The 25,924-nt window shown below is 41.1% G+C and overlaps 1 protein-coding gene across 1 annotated transcript in view; it reads left to right on the top strand.

Moving 5' to 3' along the window:
• alcama (activated leukocyte cell adhesion molecule a) overlaps nucleotides 1–25,924 on the top strand; it is a 176,927-nt gene that overhangs the window by 43,487 nt on the left and 107,516 nt on the right. The gene's annotated exons all lie outside the window — the stretch shown is intronic.

Raw genomic sequence — 25,924 nt, 5'->3', positions numbered from 1 at the left:
AGCCGCTGAGTGGGGATCCCACTGGCCACGCAACCCTGCAAGAGGCGGGCAACGCCAGACAGGAAGTAACCCTCACGCCCCTGTTAGGGCATGCCGCCCTGCCCCGGGGAAGGCCCGAAGGGGCAACAAGGGATCAGGGGTGGGGCTATCGGGGGAGGAGCCAAAGACACCTACTCCCGCCAGCATGGCAGCAACCATCTGTGGACAGGGGACCACAAATGCTGGGAGGCGGGGCACTCAACTGCCTGCCACCAGACCTATCAGGAAGGAGCGGCACCTGAGGTGGGCTGAGGCCGCGTGACATCAACCTCGAGGTCCACTCTACTAGATAGGACCTCAGGAAGGGCTAGTTCCCACACCCGGCATGCTCCAATCAAGAGCTGAAGAGACCCATCTCGCCCAACTCTGTGCCTGGGGACCAGCAGGGGGGCAGCCCAGGGACAGGTGGGCAACACCTGAGGAGAGGATGGAAGTTTCTTCAACATCCGCCACCTGATCGTCAACCTCCACCGGCCCAGGCCTCACAGAGGCGGAGCCATGGGAGGGACACTGTGGGAGGGGCCAACAGTGAATCAGCAACAGGTGTGGGAAGGGACCCAGCCCATGGCCTGCCTATCTGGTGTCCACAGCAGTGGCAGCCATTGTCCCCAAAAAAAGAAAAGCAGGCTTTTGCCTGCTTTCTTTTTTTGGGAGGCATGAGATGGGGGAGGGCGGGCCATTTAAATGCTTTCAGAAAAACAAGCATGGTCTCCCTAGTTTGTGCTGGCAACAAAGCAGTCCATGCAAGAATCAACTTCTCTAGCCAGCACAGCATGCTCTGGGCTCAGGGCTCGCAAAATCGCTAGCCCGATGTCACGGGGCTAGCGATTTTTCCAGTCGGGCTACCAAAATCTATCTCAGCCCTGCCCGTCGGGCTATCATAGGAAGGAAAAATGTATGTCAATGCTTTTGCATGCTTTCGGAAATGTAGCTGGGTAATTATGTCATTGGCATCGGTGAGCCACTGTCAATATGTGACATATTGAAATCGCGTTTGAATTTGCGCTTGTTTGTTGCTTTCACTTTGCAATCGCGCGAACTGTGTATAGAGAGCGACAGTACTGATTGCTGAGTGATGATAATTTGCGCACCAATTCCTCTGACATCGTCTTAGCTTACTATGCAAACATGACAAGTGAAATCTCCCGCAGCAAGCTTAAACATGTGAGAGGTTGATCGCGCAGAGAATCGCTGAGCGTTATGTGAGTGCGTGTGTAAAAGCAGCAGGATATATATTTTAGTTCTGCTGAGCCAAATAAGACAGGTCAGGGTGAAGGAGTGACAGCCAAAGAAAAGCTTACCACAAAACGGAAAAGTTATGACAAATCAGACTATAAGGCAAAAAGAAAGTGCAGCTTTATGGTTTCATGGACAAAAGAATTTCTGTGGCTGCAATATGACAAGCTAAATAATAACCAGGGGTGCACATAAATGGTCTGCAGGTGCGCATTCGCTGTCAAAATAAAAAACGTGCACAAGATAAGAAGTTGCAATGCGTGTTTGCGTACATAGGATTTTCTGGAGGAAGACAGACATTTGTTTAGAACTCTTAAAGATGTTGAAGAAGCAAGCTCCTTTAAGCAATTACTTTGGTGTTCCTCCACCTCCAAAGAAATGTCAGAAGGAGTCCGAACCACAAAAGAAGCGCGTATTCTCGGAAAAGTGGTTGCAGGAGGTGAGCTGGCTTAAAACAAATGATGAACGCACAGAGATGTGGTGCGAAATGTGCCATGAAAATCCCACTCTAGCGGACAAAAACAGTGCCTTTTATATGGACGCAAACTGCAAACTTGCAACTTCTTATCTGGTGCGCGTCTTTTATTTTGACAGCGAATGCGCATATGCGGACCACTTATGTGCACCCGTGTAAATAACATAATGTTCTGCAGGGTGTGTTGTTGGTTTTCCCTCGATTTCTGAGTCGACAAGTGCCTTTGTTACTGGGACAAGTAATTTTAAGAAAGGATCCCATTAGAACCCGTGAGAAATGCAAGAAACGCATTATTGCTCAGTCTGCAATATCTTTCCCGGAACAAACACCAATTGCAAATAACATACTAAAAATAAACCTGAAAAATCTGATTAGAACAGCTACTACAGTGGGGCAAAAAAGTATTTAGTCAGCCACCGATTGTGCAAGTTCCCCCACTTAAAATGATGACAGAGGTCAGTAATTTGCACCAGAGGTACACTTCAACTGTGAGAGACAGAATGTGAAAAAAAAAATCCATGAATTCACATGGTAGGATTTGTAAAGAATTTATTCGTAAATTAGGGTGGAAAATAAGTATTTGGTCACCTCAAACAAGGAAAATCTCTGGCTCTCACAGACCTGTAACGTCGTCTGTAAAAAGCTTTTCTGTCCCCCACTCGTTACCTGTATGAATGGCACCTGTTTGAACTCATCATCTGTATAAAAGACACCTGTCCACAGCCTCAAACAGTCAGACTCCAAACTCCGCCATGGCCAAGACCAAAGAGCTTTCGAAGGACACCAGGAAAAGTATTGTAGACCTGCACCAGACTGGGAAGAGTGAATCTACAATAGGCAAGCAGCTTGGTGTGAAAAAATCAACTGTGGGAGCAATCATCAGAAAATGGAAGACATACAAGACCACTGATAATCTCCCTCGATCTGGGGCTCCACGCAAGATCTCATCCCGTGGGGTCAAAATGATCATGAGAACGGTGAGCAAAGATCCCAGAACCACACGGGGGGACCTGGTGAATGACCTGCAGAGAGCTGGGACCAAAGTAACAAAGGTCACCATCAGTAACACACTACAACGGCAGGGAATCAAATCCCGCAGTGCCAGACGTGTTCCGCTGCTGAAGCCAGTGCATGTCCAGGCCCGTCTGAAGTTTGCCAGAGAGCACATGGATGATACAGCAGAGGATTGGGAGAATGTCATGTGGTCAGATGAAACCAAAGTAGAACTTTTTGGTATAAACTCAACTCGTCGTGTTTGGAGGAAGAAGAATACTGAGTCGCATCCCAAGAACACCATACCTACTGTGAAGCATGGGGGTGGAAACATCATGCTATGGGGCTGTTTTTCTGCCAAGGGGACAGGACGACTGATCCGTGTTAAGGACAGAATGAATGGGGCCATGTATCGTGAGATTTTGAGCCAAAACCTCCTTCCATCAGTGAGAACTTTGAAGATGAAACGAGGCTGGGTCTTCCAACATGACAATGATCCAAAACACACCGCCCGGGCAACAAAGGAGTGGCTCCGTAAGAAGCATTTGAAAGTCCTGGAGTGGCCTAGCCAGTCTCCAGACCTCAACCCCATAGAAAATCTGTGGCGGGAGTTGAAAGTCCGTGTTGCTCGGCGACAGCCCCAAAACATCACTGCTCTCGAGAAGATCTGCATGGAGGAATGGGCCAAAATACCAGCTACTGTGTGTGCAAACCTAGTAAAGACCTATAGTAAACCTTTGACCTCTGTTATTGCCAACAAAGGTTATGTTACAAAGTATTGAGTTGTATTTTTGTTATTGACCAAATACTTATTTTCCACCCTAATTTACGAATAAATTCTTTACAAATCCTACCATGTGGATTCATGGATTGTTTTTTTCACATTCTGTCTCTCACAGTTGAAGTGTACCTCTGGTGCAAATTACTGACCTCTGTCATCATTTTAGGTGGGGGAACTTGCACAATCGGTGGCTGACTAAATACTTTTTTGCCCCACTGTATGTTGCAAAGAGTGAACTATCACTGGCACAATTTAGCAGTCTTTGAAAACTTCAAAAACCCGTGACTTCAGTGGAAAATTCTAAATCAGGATCTGACACAGACTGATTCATGTCCTACACAGTTCTTACAAGTTCATAGAAATTTCTGTTCAATTAGAACCAAGTATTTGAGTTGATGATTGTAATTTTTATACAATGCTGTAATTTGTGTTTCAACAATTTTTTGATTGTTTTGTTTCCGTTACAATATTATACTTTAATGTATAATATTGTAACGGAAACAAAACCTTTTTGCGGTGATTCTAAAGCTGTTAGTTTTATCTCTCTCCAAACATTATTGACCGAACCAGCAGTAAAAGAAGATCCAAACTACGCTTCACAAAAACATCGTCATGAATTCCCTCTGACGTTTGCTGTTTTGCTTCCACCACACTTCATGCACAGCTCTCTCTCTTGCTTTCTCTGTATACTTCAAGAACAGTTTCCCGTCTAAAAATCTGTTTTGTGCATTATTCGCTTGCTTGTTACGCACAAGTCTACCGTTGTTTACAGCGCTGTCGGCCGCTGTTTTTTTCCCTTTTATGTTGCACCCTCAGAGAGACATGACTCCATTCTCCTTTTTTTGCAACTTTATTCTCCTCAGTTCAGGTTTGGAGTTTACAGGAAGCATAGCGTATCATCAGCAAAACATCGCTTCCTCACGTCTCAGAGACTGTTTTTTTTCTGCGCTTACTGATGACATCACACGTCTGAACTCTGACCTCCTGGAGCCAGTAAACTATGAAAATTAACTAGAAATGTGTCCAAAAACAAAACACAATTAAATAAGAATAGTCTTTAAAGATTTTTCCAACAATTCAGAAAAATGTACGTTTTATAACTTCTTTTAGAGCGCAACACCCTCCCCCACAAAAGAAAAATGTTGCAACACATTTTCTTTCTAATCTTTGACAATTTACCAAAAATAGAACATTTAACCGAAGCTGAGTGAGCAAACAAATATTTCCACACATATTACACATTACTGGGTGAGAGGCTATACCATCTCTTAGTATCTCAGGACAAGTCTCTCATGGTCACGATACAAAACTAAATGTTTATAGTCCTTTTGTACTGAAGGGTGGGTTATCCCTCGAGGTATTGGTGGGCCCGCCGAATCTTCACAGTGGGAAAAGGAAAATACCATTTACACCCCAACATCATGTGATTACACACTTCAAAACCATGAGTTCATTAAACCCATATTGTACCCACGTCTTAGCTCTTTGACGCTAGAATGATAAACCTTTTCTCAATTTATAATAGTAATAATGCTCAGAGTACCTGTTTTTCTTTTAACTGTAACATGTGTCAATACCACATCAACATGAACTGCAACTGTAATGTTACACTTAGATTAAACTCTCTTGTGAAATTGACTCTGTGTTTTCTGTTTTATCTATTCATACTGTAAAGGATACATGAATGATGGTGGGACAGAGGAATGATGGATGGCACTTGAAGGGCTGTTCACACTGACAGGGCATGCGCTCCATTGCTGGACGGTTGGCTGGCCTAGTTTTTCATATGTGTAGACACGCCGGGGCTGTCTCATTCTCTTTGGCTTGTGCCTCCATGTCTCAGCATCACTCTGCTCACTCTCGGGTCCAACAGCTGGAGCTTCAACCTCCTCCTCCAAACTGCGTCTCTCCTCCACCTGTTCCTCTTCAGGATGCCCCTCTGCTCTGAAAGCAGGCTCAGACTTCTCTCCGAGTGCTTCACTCCGGGGGCAGAAATCCTCTGCTTCTGGGTTGAGGGGTAGATCGGCATATCTGAGTGCTGTCCACATGTGACAGTTGTCTTCACTAGAACTGCCTGTGTCTGTTTGGTCAGTATCGGGCTTGGTCTCATGATGTCTTTCAGGCTGCTTTCGCACACCCCAGACTCGTCAACCAGGTAAGGACATGGCAACAGTAGGTTACGGTGTAACACTCGTCTTCTTCCTGTCCCCTGCAATGGCTCAACCACGTACACTGGACTATCCGGACCTTTCCTTTTGGTGATGACATGAATCATATCCTCTCAATAGCTGCACAGTTTCCCAGGACCTCCTCTGGGTGTGAGATTTCTCACCAAGACATGGTCACCTGGCTGAAGCATAGAGCTCCATGCACGTTGATTGAAGTTTTTCTGTCCCCTTCTTGCACTCTTTCTCATGTTCTGCCTCGCAATTGCATAGGCCTCTTGCATAACTCCTCTCCATTTCTCTGCATAGCCAATGTGTGATTGACTCTTCTCTTCTTCTCTTTTTGGGAAGAGCAGGTCAATAGGCAAGGTTGGTTCACAGCCAAAGAGAAGGAAGAATGGAGAAAATCCTGTTGCTTCGTGCACAGTCGAGTTGTAGGCATGAACTACTTTGTTCAAATGGTCTTTCCATCTTGACTTCTGATTTTCATCAAGTGTCCGGAGTAGGGCTGGGCGATATATCAAAAATTTATCGTTACCGAAATTTATGACTCTCATCAACGTCATTTTGCCCATGTCGGTAAATTCGGTATTTAAAAAAAAAAAAGAAAAGGCATGTGCAGGTTGGCGATGTTCATGTTCCTTTAAGACGCTGTGCTATGTTACAGACTTGACAGCGTGGAGTCACATGACTCTACTACCTGTAACAAGACGAGACACGGGTGAACAAATGGAGGACGATTTAAATGTTGAAGCAGCAGCGACGGAGGTAGAGCTGGTGGAGGAGGAAGAGGAGACGCTTGTTAACAAAAAAAATGCATCATCAATCGTTTGGCAACATTTTGGATTCAACAAGGATGATATTGATCAAAAAATTGTTAAATGTAAACTGCAAAAAGACTGTTGCGTCAAGTCAAGGTAACACAACCAACCTCTTCCACCACCTGCAGCACAACCATGTGATTCAATTCGAAGACATAAAAAAAGCTCAAAGCGAGAAGAGAGTAGGAGGACCAGCAAAAACGTCTTCCTCCACCAGGCAGCGGTCAATAACCGAAGCATTTGCTAGTACTCAACTATATGAGCGAACTTCAAAAAGATGGCAAGAAATCACAAATGCTATAGGCTACCACATAGCAAAAGACATGGCTCCTATTGCTACAGTGGAACGCAACGGGTTCAGACACTTCATGAAAATAATTGACAAGAGATACGAACTCCCATCACGAAAATATTTTTCAAAAACTATCATTCCCAGCATGTACAGCACAGAGAGGGAAAAGGTTGCTGCTGAATTGAGATACGTTAAGCACGTTGCAGCCACATCCGATCTCTGGTCCAGCCGTACAATGGAGCCGTATATTAGTCTCACAGTTCATTACATCGACAACAAATGGGAGCTGCGTACCAGAGTGCTCGAGACGGCCTATTTTCCATCTGATCACACGGGGGAGATGGTTGGACAGGGGTTGAGAGCGATGCTGTCTGCATGGGACATCAGTGAAGAGGACCTTGTTGCTATAACAACTGACAACGGCCCAAATATTGTGAAAGCTGTCAAGCTCAATAAATGGACATGGGTGCAAAGTTTTGGGCACAGGCTGCACCTGGCAATCGGTAAGTGTGTACATCTTAATATATTTGGGTGGTGACATCTGGTGTGTTTTAAAGTGACTTTAATTCTGTGCGTCATATTCAAAATTGAAAGTATTAATGTTTGAATAATGTTTATATAGGCATAAAAATACTTAAGACTGCTGAGCAGCAGTGTATCCAGAAAGTTTTTACAGAATAAAGGTAAATACAATAAAGGTATTGTGAGCCAGTGTTGATCATGTTGTGCTGTGAAATGTAGCAAAATACATGATTTTTAAAATGTTTTATTACTGTGCCAACCCTTTTTAATTTTGTAAATATGGTCTGAGAGGTCTTATTTAATTCTTACTTTATTTTGCTTGCTTTATTTGAGAATTAGACCATGAATTGGGGTGATGTTGGGTGTGAAGATTTGGATAGATATTTAAAATTTATGCCTTTTTTCAGTTTTTATTTTCAAGACTTTTTTTTATAACTTGGCAGTCCCTTTGTAATTTTTCAAATTTTGGTAGAAGTGAGAAGTGTTATTGTTGCATTCAAGTACATCCAATAAAGGTAAATGTAATATTTTTAGTAGCTAAAATCTGATGAGGAATACTTCATTTTATTTTTTCTAGTTTAGTTCAGTTTTTCCCCTGAAAAAGTTCTGTGGTCAGTGGAGGTTTACATGGCAGTTAAATGACTACAACAATTTTTCCTATTCTTAATGTTTGCATGTGTGTGTTTTTGCTTGTACTAAAAGTACTTACTACTATTGTCTTCATTTATTTTCAGTGACATTTTACAGTCCTTTAAAGTGGTAATAATATAATTGCAATGAATAGGTCTAGGGGGAATAATATTATAAAAAATAGACAGCTCTGTCTCTCTTTATTCTGACATTTAACTAATTCAAAAGATATTTCAATATTTATCTAAAACAAAAGTTTACTCTAAATTGATGTTGTACAGTAAAAATGTTTTATGTTTTCTCCCTAAAGTGTATGTAAATATCTGGTTACAAATGTGAATATCCTGCTATGTACTGAAATCCCTCTTGTTTTGCATAGAAATATACTGAACAACATACAAAGCATAATATATAAAATAACATTTACCTGAATTTTTTCTTTGAAAGAACCCTCTAAGTTATACTACCTCAAGGCCTTAGCAGAGATAGGCCTTTGTCCATGATGGCATTACATTTGCACAATCATTGTTTACTTTGTGAATAGCCAATGTGAAACATATTTATTATTAAACTATTTTGTTTACAAGGGATACACATTTTTTAGAGAGCATGGTTACATATTGTATCCTACACTTTTTATTTTGTTCAGTTAATAAATCTTAACCACTAAAAGTACTTACTACTATTGTCTTCATTTATTTTCAGTGACATTTTACAGTCCTTTAAAGTGGTAATAATATAATTGCAATGAATAGGTCTAGGGGGAATAATATTATCAAAATAACTGGAGGAACTATGCTGCCTGCCACAGCCCCATCAAATGGAAAAAAAAAAACGTTTGTTTTTTTGGCACTTGGGGTGGTTATCGTCCATTTATCGTTATCGAGGTTAACTGCTCAATTTATCGTGATATTGATTTTAGGCCATATCGCCCAGCCCTAGTCCGGAGCATACCTAGGAGTGTCCTATTGAAGCGCTCTGCAGGATTGGCCTGTGGGTGGTACGGGGAGGTACGAGAATGGCTGATACCACAGTAGCCTTGAAGCTTGCGGAAAAGATTGTTCTCAAATTCTTTCCCCTGGTCATGGTGTATTTTGGATGGGGAAACAGAAGCGCATGATAAAGTCATCAAAGAGCTTTCTTGCCGCAGTCTTCCCAGACTTGTCCCTTGTCGCATATGCCTCAGAGGCGGAGCCAGACATTTGAAACACCCGGGGCTTAGCCCTAAAGGGGGATTTTTTTTTTTTTGGGGGGGGGGGGTTAGAAATGACTGAAAGATTAATAGGCTCTGTTTTGAGTTTTGTTCAAAAAAGAATGACTTCATATAGGGAAAAATATATATCACATGTGCAGGACACCTTAAACTAGTTTTTTAATTAAGCAGCAAGGCAGAATAAAGTCGGGGCTGTATCAAGACACGAGGACTAAACCCCAATTCAACCAGACCCAAAACTGATCCGGAATTAAAACAGGGCTACAACAGTTCGAAATCAGGACTACTTAGGATTTAACAAAGACAGAGCCACAATCAGAACTAGATGATAGTAGCACTAAAAATCATCATAGACCTGCACTACACTTATTTTTTTAATTCTACCAAAGTCCACTATTTAGATTGAGAAAAGTTTATATAATTATTTAGCCTTGTTGTGCAAACAAGCCTGCATAACTTAATAAATATAGAATTTGAAAAATAACAAACCTAAAAAGAAACACTAGGTATGAGATACATGAGGACCTATGATATGGTGATACTTTTGGTAAACAACCATTTGACTAACATGTGTGTCTCACCTGCTCTTGTTCATCTCTGTTCTGTCCTCATTCTCCATCTCCCTCTCTGTTCCTCTCTCTCCCTCTCTCTCCCTCTTTGTGCTGACAATCATCAAATATACAGTTGAAACCAGATATTTACATACTCTTCAGATCAAAACACAAACACTTTTTTAATTGTAAGATCAAATCAGACTAAATGTTTATTTTTTTAGATTGATAAATATAAAAAACATGTTTGTTAACTTTAAGAGTAAAGAGAGAAACTATCTGTATTTCTTAATTGCAAATGGCACCAAATTGTATTCAAACTTGAGCCACACTTATGGAGCTCCACAATTCTTTTCCTGGTGTTTTGGTTGACATCTCTTAATTTTCCCATTTCAAAGAAACAGGCTCTGTGTTTTGCCTTATATGCATCCACAGCTGTGCCACCAATTTACTCACATGGACTCTACTAACCTATCAGAAGCTTCTTCAGCTCAGAATGGAATCGTCTGGAGTTTTCTTATTAATTAACAAACTTAGTGTATATGTACTCCTAAATTTGATCAAAGTGATAAAAAATAGACAGCTCTGTCTCTCTTTATTCTGACATTTAACTAATTCAAAAGATATTTCAATATTTATCTAAAACAAAAGTTTACTCTAAATTGATGTTGTACAGTAAAAATGTTTTATGTTTTCTCCCTAAAGTGTATGTAAATATCTGGTTACAAATGTGAATATCCTGCTATGTACTGAAATCCCTCTTGTTTTGCATAGAAATATACTGAACAACATACAAAGCATAATATATAAAATAACATTTACCTGAGTTTTTTCTTTGAAAGAACCCTCTAATGTCCATTCTTATATTTCAGTACATAACTGAAACCGATTTAGTCGGGGAGGGTAAGAACTGAAAATATGAAATAAACACATGTAAGCTAAGACTCTCTAAAAAAATAGCATTTGTTCGGCTTTTCATTTCGCCATTTGTTGATTCACCTGAAGAGCAAGTAACGTAATATTGGTCAAGTGATCAGTTTGATATCAATCTTTCGTGATTCACCGTCATATTTACATTATTTGTACGGTATGAATGATTTGCTTTGGTACCTGCTCAAACTTAAGCTCTCCTTAGTATGGCTGGCTCCGTTTCTCCAACAGCGCACACACAGGCGGCAGCTGCCCCGCCCCCTCGCTCAGTCTCTTAGTGCCTGAGCTCGGATCATACCAATATCAGGGGGGATTCACGCACAGTCGTAAATTCCCACAGTGTGCACTATGTGCTTCGAATATTGTGTGTACTTTTTCTTTTATACAGTTGTCAGCCAGACATCTAACTATGAAAAAATTACACTCCAAAAGACCCCGGGCTTCTGACAAAACAACCCGGGCTTAAGCCCAGTAAGCCACCCCCATGCTCCGCCCCTGATATGCCTGGGCATATTTGGTGAAATGATCCACAACTACGAGTATGTATTCTTTACCTCCTGTGCACTTGTCCAAATGCAGATAGTCAATGGATATCATCTCAAACGGCGCAGAGGTTTCAATGCTCTGAATTGGTGTTCTGGTTATTCTGTTAGGCTTCTTCTTCTTTATACAGCGACACACCTGAGCGACATAGTGCTCCATTTCCTGCCTCATTTTAGGCCAGAAGAAGCGTTCCCTGGCGAGAGCAACCATCCTGTCTGCTCCTAAATGTCCCATGTCTCATGTAGATGTTTATAGACCATGGGCTTTAATGAGTCAGGAACAACTAACTGCTTTCTCCTGGTGGTCTCACGCCTCAGAATGCCATCTCCATCAATCTGGAAATGGGGCCACTGCCGAAGAAGGTACCTAACTGCCTCACTCTCCGCCATCTTTTCTTTATGCTTCAGGTAGGTGTGTGTTCTTTTCAGGGACAAAACGTGGTTTATGGCTATGTCTGCATCCTGGGAGTCTCTGATGTCATCAACTGCAAACGGCTGAATTGGTTCTGAGACGATGCATCCCTCTGGCAGCGCGTTGACATTACAGGTGACAGCTGAGATCCAGTTCATTTCTCCTGTTTTCTCTCTCTATAGGGCTTTCCCAATACATTCAATGGCATCTTGCTGACATTCCTCTGTGCATTCCTGCATGATGTCTTCAATGGGCTTTCCTCTTCTTGATAAGAAATCTGCATCTCGATTCGCTGCCCCTGGCCTGTACTTAAGAGTGAACCGATAATCTGCCAACTCCGCCACCCAGCGGTGTCCAGCTGCATTAAGTTTCGCTGACTTCATGACGTATGTCAGCGGGTTATTGTCACTGTACACAGAAAAATGAGGCGCATGAAACAGATAATCACGAAAGCATTCTGTTATGGCCCATTTCAGTGCCAGGAATTCCAGCTTGCCTGAATGTAGCTTGTAGTTTTTTTCTGCAGCTGTCAGTGTCCATGATCCATAGCCTATGACTCTCAGGGCAGTCCCTTGACGCTGGTACAAGACTGCACCCAAACCATCCTCAGAGGCATCTACATGAAGAACAAATGGCTTCTCTAGATCTGGATATGCCATGATTGGTGGGTTTTTCAGCTGGTTTACTATTTTGTCCAATGTCTCTTGGTGAACTGTCATCCACTGGATTGGATGGGATGGTGGCAGCTGGGCAGATTTGCGGTGGCACTCCCTACTCTTTCCACGCTGCTTGTGTTCAGACTTAGGCTTTGCTAAGAGTTCATAGAGAGGTTTGGCTGTCCTTGAGAAGTCCTGTATGTAGGGTCTGTAGTAGCTAAGGAAACCCATTAACTTTCTCACCTCTCTCACGGTCGATGGTTTCTCCTGTTTCAGTGCTTGCACTGCTTCAACTTCTTTGGGGTTCATCTTGTATCCCTCTGCTGAAACCACTCGCCCCACACAGCAGACTTCACATTTGAAAAAGTCACACTTCTGTGGCCTTAATTTGATACCACATTCTCTTTGTCGCTGTAGCACTCTCCTCACATTTTGGATGTGTTGTTCGAAGCTTGAGCTAAAGACGAGTACATCATCCAAATATGGGACACACATTTCATCCCTGAGGTCTCCCAGGCATCCCTCCATGTAGCGCTGGAATGCTGCTGGGGCATTAGTAAGGCCGAATGGGACCCTCACCCACTCATAGAGTCCCCATGGTGTTATAAATGCAGTACAGGGTCTGCTGTTCTCACTCATGAAACCCTGGTGATAAGCCTTTCCCTGGTCCAATACTGTGAACCAGGAGTTGCCCCAAGGTTTTCCAGGACCTCCTGTATTCTCGGGATGGGATGTCTCTCGGGCAGTGTCTTTGCATTCAGGAGCCTATAGTCTACACACAGGCGAAGGCCACCATCTTTCCTCCTGACGCATACCACAGGCGAAGAATATGAAGAACAAGATTTTTGGATCCAGCCCCGATTGAGTAAGTCTTGTATGTGTGCTTTTACCTCCTGATAAAGGTGTCTGGGGATTGCATTCTATGTCTTTTGCACAGGCAATTTGTCTTTTAGCTGTATCTCCAGCTCTTGATCTTTAATGCATCCCGTGTCCCAGTCATCTTTTGCAAAAACATTGCATTCCTCCCTCAGCATCTGTTTTACCTGCTGCTGTTGGTCACTTGTCAGATGGCTCAAATCCACTGGTGGGTCCCAGGGCTCAGTTTTTGTTGTCTGACTGGACTGCACTGTGGGTAAGGAAGTACTTCCGTCTGATGTCTTAGAAAGCTCACCCTCCATACATTTTAGCTGTGGCATGTAGATAGCATCAACATTGTGCAGCCACCCCAGTGTAGTGCGACCACAGAGGGTGATATAATGGTCAGTCATATTTTCCACAGTCACTGCAACTTTAGCATCACCTTCTGAGGGGAGCTGAATTAGCTGTTCTCTAACAACTAGGCCTGCTGGCCATGGTGTCTCACAGTTCGGCTCCAACACTGCATGTGACCCACTCAACACACTCTTATTTAGCAAACCACTGCACTCCACCATTGCACTGTCATCATGTTACGCTTTGGGATGGTCACAAGTCGCCTTCCTACTCGGGCTATGTGGGGATGGCTGTCAGGCGTTTGTTTCTTTAGGACAGACACGACAGCTCTTGCAGTTTTGTGCCCCACCTCAAATGCTGAGCACAATCTGTCCAGCATATGCCCTGGGGGGATACAGTCTTCACTGGTGTAATCTCTCAAAGCTAATTCTTCTATCACATTAAAGCCGATGATGGGGCATTCAATGTCACCACTGGCGACTAGGATTGGAACTTGGATTGGCCTGTTGGTCATCCCAGCCACAGCATTTTTGGACAGGCTGAACTCAGTCTTCCACTGACCTCATTTCAGCATCAGGCAGGTGTTTCTTTCTCCAATTCGTCCCCACTATCGATACTTGTGAGCCGGTATCCCACAATATTGTGGTGTCCACACCTCCTAAGAAGCCATAGACCTGGCATCTTTTGCCTACCAGCTCGCCATTTGTTGTTGTTTACCAGTGAGGGGTGCTTTGAGGCTGAATGGGTCGGTTTGGTGCTTCTCCCCTTCAGGGTTAAGTATGATTTCGATCTTACTTGAATTAGCTGAGCACTTTTTCCTACGACAACCTGCTGCCCAGTGTTCCGTACTGCCACACATTCATTCACATTTGTAACAGTGGTCACATTTGTTTCCTGTATTGGATGATTGACACTGCTGGCACTGTCTAACGTTTGTGCTCCTAGGCTGTGATTGGTATTTCCGGTCAGGTGGTTCGGCCATTCTCATGTGCTGAGGCTTAATGGTCTGCTAGAGGCTGGCAATGTGAGTGGTGAGGTTCTGCAGAGCCTCACATATAGCCTTGTTGCCTTGATCAACTTTATCCATTAATGTGTCTCGTTTGACCACTCCACCTTGCTTGTTCATACTGTCTGATGTGTGCATACTGCTTTCTTTCTCCACCTCTTGATCTTCCCCACTTACTGCTGCAACTTTGATCATCTTTGCTCTTGATGCAGCTGACAGTTTATTCTTTCTTTCCATTTCCGGACTGTATGCCGCTGTCATTTTTTCCAGAAGAACCTCATCTGTGATTTTAGGATTTTGCAGATATAGCTTCACATCAGCTCGGATGGTGTCATCATGGAGGCCAGTGAGTACTGTCTGGAGAAACTGATTTTGGATGAGCTCCGAACTGTACTTTAAACCAGACTTAACTCTCTCTGAAGCAAGAACAAGTTGTTGTCTCAAATCCAATGCTCGCATCAAAAACTGGATTGGAGTTTCTTTTGGCTCCTGTACAGCACGTGTGAGCGAGTGATACAACTCTGTGGCATCTTTCTCAATGTAATGAGTCCATAATATTTGCCTGAGAGCTTGCAAAGTCTACTCTACTCTCAAGGTAGCTTTTCAGTTTTGTTCCTGGGGTTATAGCTTGAATGATGGCTTCAACAATTTCTCCTTCATCATATCCCCTCTTCAATGCCCTCTGGATTTGTCTTTCCAAGCTAGTGTATGTTAATTTGTCCTTTTGGTTTGGTTCTCCAATTTGTCCCATTATTTTCAGATCCCGTCGGTACAGTGAGTGTACAAAAGGCCTTCAGATGAGAAACGGGGCATTACTTTTGCATCTCTTTTGCTTCACTTCATTAATTTTGTCATCTAATTCCAACAACAAAGACATTCCTTCATCGTCTCGTGCAGTAACATCCTCTCCCTCTAAGTACTGGAGAATACGCCGCCTCAGTTTACGAGGTAAGTCTTTTTCACTTTCATCCACGGCTAAACTGAGGGCAGCACAAATCTCATTCAAATCCGGTGCTAGCAGTGTAAGTAACTTTTCCTCTATCTCCTCAAGAAGTTGCTCCCAATCAGGAAACATCTGCTGTACTTTAGACATGACGAAAAACTTTTACCTTCACTACCTTTTCTCGGAGGGATGGCACTGCCATACGAGTTCAGGTGGGGGGTAGTGAGCAAGGCTAGTCTGTAGCTCGTCCTTCTTTGCGGTATAAACTCCAAACCGGGCGGAAACACCAAGATTATGTTGCACCCTCAGAGAGACATGACTCCATTCTGCTTTTTTGCAACTTTATTCTCCTCAGTTCAGGTTTGGAGTTTACAGGAAGCATAGCGTATCATCAGCAAAACATCGCTTCCTCACGTCTCAGACACTGTTTTTTTTCTGCGCTTACTGATGACATCACACGTCTGAACTCTGACCTCCTGGAGCCAGTAAACTACAAAAATTAACTAGAAATGTGTCCAAAAACAAAACACAATTAAATAAGAATAGTCTTTAAAGATTTTCCCAACAATACAGAAAAATGTACATTTTATAACTTCTTTTAGAGCGCAACACCTACTTACTTCTGAAAAGAAAGCCTAATTTCTGCTGTTCAATAGGCTACTGAACAAATGTAAACTTTTTAAAATTATGCAAAATGCAAAACGCTTAGCCGTGTCTCTAATAAAACCGCTGTAACTTCAGAGGTAATGTTCATATGTTGATTAATGGTTTTCTTTCGTTTTTGATGTACTGCAGAATATTTTTATAAAATCCCAGGCCAGGAAAATCACCTTCATGTTTTTCTGTGTTTTATCTTCAGCTACTTTGACACAAAGGCATCTGCTGTGATGCTTACACCTTTGAAAAAGTCTGGAAAGTGTCAGCTTCCTTTTTATAGATACAAAAATATGTAAATGTACTGATCTGAATTATAATATTTCTGACTGTCTAAGGCAAAATTTCCCAGATTTAAATCGAATCAAATCGTGGATCGAATCGATTCGGGACCTTGTGAATCGGAATCGAATCGATTCTAGAAATCAGTGACGATACCCAGCCCTACTGCAAAGTACCCAGGCGACAGTGTATGCATTAACGCTGAAGCTGTGCCGCTGCTGTGTTTGCTCACCTAGCCACTGTGACAAACCATCCTACTTTGGCAAAACATCCTACCGTAAGTAGTTTATGCACATTTCTGCAGTCACAGAGTAATTCCACCACAAATTTAAGTATGTATGACGGTTTGCCACTTAACTTTGCCCATCAGAGTATGCTTGTAGCTCATGTTCATAAAGCCAGGACGGTTTGCCACTTCATTTTACCCGTTAAAGTATGCTTTTAGGTAAAATTCACAAAGGTAGCATGGTTTGGCACTTAATTTTACCCGTCAGCGTATGTTTCTAGCTCTTATTAACAAAGGTAGGACGGTTTGCCACTTAATTTCGTGTTTTGCGCATGCGCAGAAAGAACGGGTAGGATGGTTTGCCAGTTTTGATGGATTCCCAGATCACCGGCAGCTGCACAGCGTGGTCTGACCGGCGAATATGGCTGTTTTTCGAGGCGATAAGCCAGGGAAGGGAGACCAACCAAAGGGAAAGCTAAGGGCCAGCTAAGGGGATACCAGGGGAATACCAGGGGAGAGGAAGTGCCCACGGAGGCTGCCGAAACAGGCTCTTGACGGACGCACATACATACAGCACTCTCAAGTAGTGATGTGTGAATCATGAATGAATCGTTCAATACTCGAGAATCACTTTACTGACTCGTAAACAAGCCCAACTGACTCATTCACTGACTCATCCCTGTTGCTGTTAGCAAACTAATTTCATTAGTAGAAATATATCTAGCTTATAATTAAAATTGTGTTTGGGGGGGGGAGCAACAGCCAGTTTCCTAACAGAAACATTTCTGCTCTGAACTGAAAGAAAAAACCCTGAGTAGAAAACTCACATCAAGACAATAGCTCCTCAGTTCACAGTGGCATCGCTCTGCTAACTTGCTAACAACACATTTGAGTTCACCCCCTCCCTTACTGTGTGAAATCGTTGAGTAAGCGAATCCGGTCATTAAGTGATGACGTGACGAATCCTACTTCCGGGCCTAAAGTAGTCTGCGTTTAATATGGCTTTTGTGTTGTTAACATGTTTAATGTTTTGTATTTTCTTCTATTTAATCTCAAAAAGCTCCTAAAAAAGTCAGTGATCACTGTTGACCTCCCTCGCCTTTTATTACTGCTAATCATTTATTTAAGCTCAGTTTTTAAAACTGTTGGGAGAAAACTCTGTAAAAAACCCAGGAGAAATAAAGACACAATGAGACAAAGTTACTTTCTTTGCTAAACGTGTACACGGGTGAGCTGCTGAGAACAACTCACACCCATGAACAGAGGCTTGGCATTTTTATAGGCACAAATCACAGAGACAGTGAGAACAGGATAAGAAAATAATAAACAGATAAAATAAACAACTCCATATGTGGCGCTAGTCTCGTCAGCAGAGAGCTGGGAGAAAGCTGTGAGAGATAAAACAATCTAAAACAATATGTCCCAAAACAATATGTCTTTGCTGGGAAAGTCTAAAAGGATAATTCTAAACTAATCTAACCATAGACAAAGGGCATCTTTGTACATTTAAAAGAAGGTAAAGAAACATAGAATCATTTTTCCTGTAACAAAAACCTTAGGATGTAACTACAGTCCAGCCCATGCAGCAGTATATGAATGACTAACCTCGTATTGTGGATGTAGCCAATCGTCCCTTAAAATACGGAATCGTCCGGTATTTAGAAACAAAAGTACACGTCCCGTATTGAGCTAATAAGGGACGCACTTTGTCCCGTAATACAGTGAGAATCAAAAGTAGTCTATAACTTTTAATGGAATTAACACTTTGTTTGAAAACATAATTCTCAGCCCCTCTCCTGCTTTGTGACCAATGAGCTGACAGCACACTTATGACAATTCGAGTATAACAATTCAGATTACCGCTCATCTCATTGGTCGAGGAAAGGTCGCTTGCGGAGAAAATACCGGAAGACAACAGATGACCACAACAACAAGCAAGGCCAACAGGGAAACAAACGCCGACACTGCAGTGCAAGTCTCGGATGACAGTACACCAAATGCTGGGCAGACACTGTGCGATTTTTTCAGTCGCGTTATTCAGCTCCTGCTCAAACTGCACGATTGACTCGCAGGGGTTAGAAGTTGGTAGATCACGATGCAGGGTCTCACACTATACCGCCCGATGCTCTGATGCGACCTGAGGGCTCACACTGTGCCTCCATAAAATGAAGGTTATAACAGAAAATCTGTCGATCGCTCTCTCTGTCTTTCACTCACACAGACACACCACCACCACCATCAACTTTGCTAAATTGCTAATGAAAAACACTGATCAGGCAGCTGTGATTGAGCAGCAATGTAAATCCAACTATTTTCACGGTTGTTGTGGTCATGATAATTTTGTGATGCCACATGGAAAAGGCTCGGATGAGCTTTCCAAAGTTCTACAAGTTGTGCCTCCATCGCTTGTGTCCAGATCACACGCTGCAGTGCCATGCTGCTCCGTCTTTTTCACCGACGTTTACGTGTTTGCGCGTGAGCAGTGTGAGCGCCTGTGGTGACACCCTCACGAGCGATTGATGATCGGGAGCTGGTCGTGAGGTGTTAATCACTTCTCGTTACCCCACGTATACTACACGACGCACGATGAAGGCCAAAATCAGTCCGATCACTCAAAAATCGGCTCAAAATGGGCCTAAAACCACACAGTGTAAGCCCAGCATTAGAGCAGCAATGTTTGTTCCCCTCAGAGAAAGGGAAGAATGGGAAAAGGAAAACACCTGGCTGGAAAAAGTTAATATGGGCATGTGCAGTGAATATCAGCGCTATGTGGCCAGAAGTGCGATAATATAACTTATTTTGTGTAATAAACAACTGCAAGGATAGATGATTACAACAAATTGATGACTAATACATAAAAATAATACATAGATGAATAATGATGATGAGTTATGATGCGTAATCATGGGAACAAGCGGGTTTTCAAACAGGAGCAGCTGATTAGCATTAGAAAAGCTGAAATAATACCTCAACTGAAGCCAATTGTACTAAATGCACTAAATGTGCACTGTTACAAGAATATTTTTCTTTCTATTGTTTTCTATTATTTTAAGTTAAGCAGGACAGAGTTCTTTTAAAGAAAGATTTACTTATATTCTCAAAAGTTAAGCATGACAGGCTTCTGTTTAAGAAAGAGACCTGTTTTATTGTGTTAATGTTGTCATTTTGAGCTAAAAATAAATGGCTAAATGATCATTTGTTTCACATGTGTTCATATCACAAAGAATAGAATATGCATCTACTTAAATCAACTTCAAGTCAAATGGTTAAAAAAATAATTTCACACACAAAAAAAGAGCTAGAAAATTCACCACACTGGGAAGGGTGAAGACAACTGGGTCGCCCGGCCCTGGCCACGAGGTGTCCCTTATTTATTTTTCAGGGAGTTGGCAACCCTATGTGGATGGATTATCTCAGTTGTTCTCCTGGCTGAAGTTTGGTCCTTTTACAGCATCCTGCCATGCGATTACATTTGTTCCTGACCACTCACGTTAACTTTTATCGAGTGGAAAAAAGTTAGCTTGTTTATATTATGCTAACATAGCTGTGTCGCTAGCAGTCACGTAGCACATCATACCAGCTAGCCAAACTTCAGTAACCCTACAAACGTCACTGCTGTTTAGTTTTCTGTCTTCATTTATGCTGGAAGTGATAACAGAGCTGTACATTGTAATTTGTTTCCAAAGCCCCGCAGTCAGGACATGCTATATTGTATTTAGATAGAAGCTCGCTAGCTCGCTAGCTTCTATCTCACTAGCTTCTATCTCACTTGCTGTTTAGTTTTCTGTCTTCATTTATGTTGGAAATGATAACAGAGCTGTACGTTTTAATTTGTTTCCAAAACCCCGCAGTCAGGACATGCTATATTGGTCGTGTCCAAATTCATGGGCTGCATCCTCCTGAGGACCTGGCCTTCGCGGTCTACGTGCGCCGGGACCTCAGAAGGTCGGGTAGGCCGGAAGTAAACGGCTGGGGAAATTGGACGGGCTAGCATACTGATTAGCGTCACCGCTGTCTCGGTGGAGTTTAATAAACTCGGCCGTCTGCTCCTTGCTATCTAAAATATAACAGGACACTGGCAGAAATTCTCGACCGTCTCACACTTCTGTTTAATCAGTTTTCTGTTTGACGTTTATTCAGCTGTGTGAAATACCCACCCGGGGGACTAATAAAGTTTTATTTTATCTAATCTAATCTAATAACCAAACCAATTTACTCGTGAACAAATAAAACACTGAAAAAAGCCCAACAATAACATGTTTAGGTTGTCTAAGTGACTTATATATTACATTTAACCTGTTGATGTTAAACTCAATTGTTACACCTGGTAGAGCAGAACACTGATCATTTACAGACAGTTTTTCAACTCTCAGTAATGCCATAGTGATCGTTTGATATATGGACCTGCGAGTTTAGGCCCAGACACGGCTAGTGACGTCAGACTTAACGACCGGATAACTTACTCACCCCCTCCTTTCCTGTGCTGAATCGTAGCATGAATGAATCACTCACTCACTCACCCCCTCCCTTGCTGTGCTGAATCGTAGCATGAACGACTCACTCACTGACTCACTCCCTTCCTGTACTGAATCATAGCTTGAACGACTCACTTACTCACCCCCTCCCTTCCTGTGCTGAATCGTAGCATGAACGACTGAGTGCTATACTTCTTCTTTTGCTACTTGGTAGGCAACCAATGTTAAGGCGCATTACTGACCCCTGGCTCACAACTCAGTGGACATTTAGATGAGAAAATATATATTTGACACATTTGAAGAAAATACTAATAAAATAAAATAAAAATAAATAAAATAAATGTTCCTTTAGAAATCTTAATTTTTTTTGCTCTTTTTTGCTCTATAAAATAGTTGTTTTTCTTTTTCAATCACTCATCTTAGCAGTAGTATATATATGAAAAGAGAAACAAATTAAGTTTGAGTGAAAATGGACATTTTTTGCACTCTCTGGACAACTGACTCAGTGACTCAAAAAACCTGATTCATTAAAAAGAATCGAATTTACCATCACTACTCTCAAGGCACTCACACACACAACACAAGTGGAGATCAAACGATCACTGGTGTCACATCTCACAGCTGTTTTATACGTGAGCCGGAGTGTCTTAAAGAAGTATCCACACGCCACAACCAAGGGGGGCCGTACCTGTACATATAGAATATGTAACGGTGTGGAGAGATAGTCTCGATATGCTAGAGAACCCGGGCTTCTGGAAAACCACCCTCTCCCTGCTCCGCTGATGGTAACAACAGTAGGCTATGGACAACTTTAAGTTTTTGATTTTAAATAGGCTATATACAATTCAATGGGAGCGACAGGATGGTTGGTTTCTTATCCTGTTCTACATTAGACATGCTAATTAGTGTGAATGCTTGAAAAGCATTCACAGTATTGTTCTTCTAATCTTTATTATTCCATTTTATTAGTGTGAATGCTTGAAAAGCATTCACAGTATTGTTATTCTAATCTTTATTATTATATTTAGTGTGAATGCTTGAAAAGCATTCACAGTATTGTTATTAGTGTGAATGCTTGAAAAGCATTCACAGTATTGTTCTTCTAATCTTTATTATTAGTGTGAATGCTTGAAAAGCATTCACAGTATTGTTATTCGAATCTTTATTATTATTCTATTTAGTGTGAATGCTTGAAAAGCATTCACAGTATTGTTGTTGTAATCTTTATTATTAGTGTGAATGCTTGAAAAGCATTCACAGTATTGTTCTTCTAATCTTTATTATTAGTGTGAATGCTTGAAAAGCATTCACAGTATTGTTCTTCTAATCTTTATTAGTGTGAATGCTTGAAAAGCATTCACAGTATTGTTCTTCTAATCTTTATTATTCCATTTTATTATTATTATCTATTCCGTACGTTTTTTGAAAGCCTACTCCTTCAAAACCATTCAACTTAGAAAAACCATTCAAACACCGTTAGATTCCTATTCTTTTGGACACTGTTGCTTGTATTTTTCTCATTTTTAACATTTATATTTTTAATTTTATTCAACTTTATTCAACAAAAATTTCCCATGTATTTCAATGGGGAGACCCTTCAAATTCTCATTCAACTTACTCATTTTTAAACTCTTACTACTTCCACATACATTGACATAGAGCCACCATTCAAACTTTAAAACGAAGACAAGACATTCAACTATTGAACTTGTATTTATCTTTTCAATATCTATTATACTTTTTCTTCAGTTCCAGTTTAAGTTTCATGATGTTTTTTCACCCGTTTCAGAGTTTATAATGGGTGTGTATGGGACGGAATGTTGGGGCTAGAGTGAGGCAGCTCAACTGCTAGAGTGAGAGGAGCAAAAAAATTAATCTTAAAATCTTTTTTAAAACTGCTGCTGTGTCTGCAGCGTTTGCTCTACAGGTATGATTTTACCCTCAAAACGTAGCCATGGCTGTCCTCTTTCATCCAATGTGTTTACTATTGTACTAGGTGTTATGGTTCTTTCGTAAATGTCACCAATGCACAGCCTCCTCCCTCCAACTCTTCCATAGACTCTAATGTTAAAATGGCTCAGAAGGTTCGTTTGAAAATCAGAAGAGCATGGTGTCTTTCCACTGTCACCACGTCCATATAATAAACTCCACAGGCATGAAAACTGAGAATTCAGTAGACTAGAAGCTGCTGTCGCTCACGGTGAAAGAATTTTGTCAATACGACTTTTACTTTTCATTTGGGAACGATTTGTTTCGGCCTGACTTTTCTGTTCATTTTAAGCAGCAAAAGTGAGGCGCATGTCTGTGTACGTGTGTATGGAGCCATTGGGTGCGGTCACTATAGCAACCAGGCTCACACCTGCCTGCTTAACGAGCTCTGCCTGCCACTGTACCAAGATTCATCTTAAGCACTTCTCTTTCAACTGCTGCTGTGTCCACAGTGTTACAGCCATCATTTTACCCTCAAATTGTCGCCATTATTGTTCTCTTTCCAACACCGTATCTTTCAAAGCTCAGGCATTTAAACTTTTTAAACTGTGTGTATCAAAGTGGAGGGATCACATTTGAGTCATTCAGTGATTCAAAGAATATGACCTTTTAATATTCATTCAGATGTTTTCTGACTCTAAATGTTCTTTTCTCATTTCTTAGGGTTTTCTAATTTACATTTAAAACATTTTCAGTTTTTTTCCAACTCCTTCTTCTGTGTAACCTTCAGCTTTTAGCAGTTCAGCACCTTTGTTTTCAGGTTAAATTCGGGGGTTTTTTGTTTGTTTTTTTAAAATTTCATTTAATATTTTTAACTCAAAATTCAGCAATTAATTCATTTCAGTGCATACATTCAGATTCAAGCATTCACACTGCAGTTTCTTCAGAAAATGCACTTTCTAGTATTTTATTATTTTTCCGTACGTTTTTTGAAAGCCTACTCCTTCAAAACCGTTCAACTTAGAAAAACCATTCAAACACCGTTAGATTCCTATTCTTTTGGACAACACTGCTTCTATTTTTCATATTTTTAACATTTATATTTTTAATTTTATTCAACTTTTTTCAACAAAAATTTATAATGTATTTCAATGGGGAGACCCTTCAAATCCTCATTCAACTTACTCATTTTTAAACTCTTACTACTTCCACATACATTGACATAGAGCCACCATTCAAACTTTAAAACGAAGACAAGACATTCAACTATTCAACTTGTATTTATCTTTTCAATATCTATTATACTTTTTCTTCAGTTCCAGTTTAAGTTTCATGATGTTTTTTCACCCGTTTCAGAGTTTATAATGGGTGTGTATGGGACGGAATGTTGGGGCTAGAGTGAGAGAGCTCAACTGCTAGAGTGAGAGGAGCAAAAAAATTAATCTTAAAATATTTTTTAAAACTGCTGCTGTGTCCACAGCGTTTGCTCTACAGCCACCATTTTACCCTCAAAACGTAGCCATCGCTGTCCTCTTTCATCCAATGTGTTTACTATTGTCCTAGGTGTTATGGTTCTTTCATAAATGTCACCAATGCACAGCCTCCTCCCTCCAACTCTTCCATAGACTCTAATGTTAAAATGGCTCAGAAGGTTCGTTTGAAAATCAGAAGAGCATGGTGTCTTTCCACTGTCACCACGTCCATATAATAAACTCCACAGGCATGAAAACTGAGAATTTGGTAGACTAGACATTGCTGTCGCTCACGGTGAAAGAATTTTGTCAATACGACTTTTACTTTTCATTTGGGAGCGATTTGTTTCGGCCTGACTTTTCTGTTCATTTTAAGCAGCAAAAGTGAGGTGCATGTCTGTGTACGTGTGTATGGAGCCCTTGGGTGCGGTCACTATAGCAACCAAGCTCACACCTGCCTGCTTAACGAGCTCTGCCTGCCACTCTGCCAAGATTCATCTTAAGCACTTCTCTTTCAACTGCTGCTGTGTCCACAGTGTTACAGCCATCATTTTACCCTCAAAACGTCGCCATCGTTGTTCTCTTTCCAACATCTTGTCTTTCAAAGCTCAGACATTTAAACTTTTTAAACTGTGTGGATCCAAGTGGAGGGATCACATTTTAGTCATTCAGTGATTCAAAGAATATGACCTTTTAATATTCTTTCAGATGTTTTCTGACTCTAAATGTTCTTTTCTCATTTCTTAGGTTTTTCTAATTTACAATTAAAACATTTTCAGCTTTTTTCCAACTTCTTCTTCTGTGTAACCTTCAGCTTTTAGCAGTTCAGCACTTTTGTTTTCAGGTTAAATTCGGGGTTTTTTTTTAATCTCATTCAAAATTTTTAACTTAAATTCAGTAATTATTTCATTTCAATGCATACATTCAGATTCAAGCATTCACACTGCAGTTTCTTCAGAAAATGCACTTTCTAGTTATTATTAGTGTGAATGCTTGAAAAGCATTCACAGTATTGTTATTCTAATCTTTATTATTAGTGTGAATGCTTGAAAAGCATTCACAGTATTGTTATTCTAATCTTTATTATTATTATATTTTATTTTTCCGTACGTTTTTTGAAAGCCTACTCCTTCAAAACCGTTCAACTTAGAAAAACCATTCAAACACCGTTAGATTCCTATTATTTTGGACAACATTGCTTCTATTTTTCTCATTTTTAACATTTATATTTTTAATTTTATTCAACTTTATTCAACAAAAATTTCCCATGTATTTCAATGGGGAGACCCTTCAAATTCTCATTCAACTTACTCATTTTTAAACTCTTACTACTTCCACATACATTGACATAGAGCCACCATTCAAACTTTAAAACGAAGACAAGACATTCAACTATTCAACTTGTATATATCTTTTCAATATCTATTATACTTTTTCTTCAGTTCCAGTTTAAGTTTCATGATGTTT

Source organism: Astatotilapia calliptera, chromosome 10, assembly GCF_964374335.1.
Source record: "Astatotilapia calliptera chromosome 10, fAstCal68.1, whole genome shotgun sequence".
NCBI lineage: Eukaryota > Metazoa > Chordata > Actinopteri > Cichliformes > Cichlidae > Astatotilapia > Astatotilapia calliptera.
Note: the sequence above shows the minus strand (reverse complement) of the source record. Positions and strands in the feature narration are given on the sequence as shown.